This window comes from Hermetia illucens, chromosome 3 (genome assembly GCF_905115235.1).
Source record: "Hermetia illucens chromosome 3, iHerIll2.2.curated.20191125, whole genome shotgun sequence".
Taxonomy (NCBI): Eukaryota; Metazoa; Arthropoda; class Insecta; order Diptera; family Stratiomyidae; genus Hermetia; species Hermetia illucens.
Genome location: NC_051851.1, coordinates 153,689,921 through 153,691,988, shown reverse-complemented (window position 1 = coordinate 153,691,988; position 2,068 = coordinate 153,689,921).

Here is a 2,068-nt window from a genome sequence, read left to right as displayed (position 1 = left end):
GTCGTCAAAAATTCAGTTTTGTTTAGATTCAATCTGAGACCGTGTTGCATGAGGCGATCATTCCATTTTTGGACAAGTTGCTCGAGATCATTTTTGCTATCGGATGCGGCGGTGTGTAGGGCGCTGGATGTTGGATATCCCGTGTGACGGTGTCCATAACAAGAACAAAGAGGAGTGGTGAGAGGCCGCTTCCTTGATGAACTCCAACAGAGACACGAAGCGGTTTTGAAACATCCGCCATACTTCGAACTTTACTTTTCGGATCGTGGTAGAGCAATTGAACCCAGTAGTTCTGGGTTCTAAGTTCTTCTGGTACTAAGTGTTCTCGTAAAGCATACCAAATGAGTTCGTGTGGCACACGGTCAAACGGTTTCTCTAGATCCAGAACTGCAATGTAAAGAGGGCAATGCTTTTCACGGAGTTTCTCCATGAGTAACCGCGCAGCATGTATTGTGTCAGTAGTTCCGCAGTTTTTGACAAATCCGACTTGATTCACGGTTATTTCAACGATTTCGTGAATACGGTTGTCAAGAATTCGTTCAAAAATCTACATGGTATGGAAAAGTAATCGGATCGGACGGTAATTTGAACATTCTGCTGGACTACCTTTCTTCTTCCATATTGGAACAGTGGTACTTTCTTGCCAGTCAGATGGTGTTCTTCCTTCCTGAATAACCCGATTAAAGAATTTACTGAGCCACAGTGTTGGGTCCCAGCTCTCCGCTTTCCAGAGCTCAGATGCGATTTCGTCAGGTCCTGTGGCTTTCCCCGATTTCATTCGTTTTATTGCCTCCTCGACTTCAGTTGTGCTGACAGTTAAGCCCTTGGATTTTTAACGTAGGTACCTGTCGTGGAGACTTAATCCTACGGTCCTCTTCAGACACTGATTGATTTTGTGACCACAATCAGAGCCCCGCTGAGACAAGCAACAACGGTACCAGTTTATACTAAGTGCATGGATTACCATTTCTTACTGGTGGATGCAAGACCTGCCTAAATCTCTACCGAACTAAGGAGTACGGCACCCGTGTTGAAACGTAACATATACGACAGGAATTCTCCCGAAGTATATGAGTCCAACGGCTATCTCGGTTCGCGTGGTACCAGTATACTTCTGGTATGGTTTCGTGGCCGAAGCCACTTCAGATGAGTCCCCGTGCAGACTCGGGTCTGATCGCCCTAATTAAGCCTTGGAGCATTCGCCTACTGCAAACCGGCAAGCCAATGCGATACAGCGTTCCCCGGTGCCACCACATGGAGGTTCTTCTCGGCCACTTGGTTTTGGTTCAGACGACAGGGTTGCCCCGTCTTCCTCCCCGCCACCTCTGAGCACCAGTTGCGCTGACAGGTGGAACTGGTCCAAATGTCGGCAATGATTGTGGAAGTGGAGGATGAATAAATTCTTCAGTTGAAATCTGCTCGAAGTATTCTCGCTATCTATCCGTTGCGGCTCGACGGTTGGTAAGCAAAGTGCCGTTCTTGCCATTAACGCAACAGAAGTGTTCGATATCTTCTGCACGTTCGTTACGGCTTTTCTCAAGTCGATACAGATCTCTCTCGCCATCTCGAGTGTCGTTTATCGTAAAGATTTTTCTAATGGTTCGCTCGGGTGACAGCGACCGCTTTCTTTGCTTCCCGGTTGGTATTCTTATAAATTTGCCAATTAGCAGGCGTTTTATCGTCGAGAAATTTGTGGTAGAGGTGTTTCTTTTCACGCACCTTGATTTCAACATCATCATTCCAAAGCCAAGTATCTCGGTTGATGTACCGCTTACCCGGCTTGTTGACCCCGAGAGTTGCAGAGGCTGCTTTGCTGGATCGTGTCTTTCATTTGGTTCCATGATTTTTCCACATTCGTAATGGTCGGTAATCGTATGAGTGAGATCGTTTCTTCTTCCTCTCACCAAATCGCCACCATTTAATGCGTCGCGGGCCAGTGCGTTCCTCACGCTGTTTCATCGGTGGCTTAATTCGCAGGACGGCAATCAATGGCCGATGTTGAGGTGCGATGGTCTCATAGGGAACGACTTTAAAATTAGTGGCAGTGATAAAATGTTGGCATCTTATG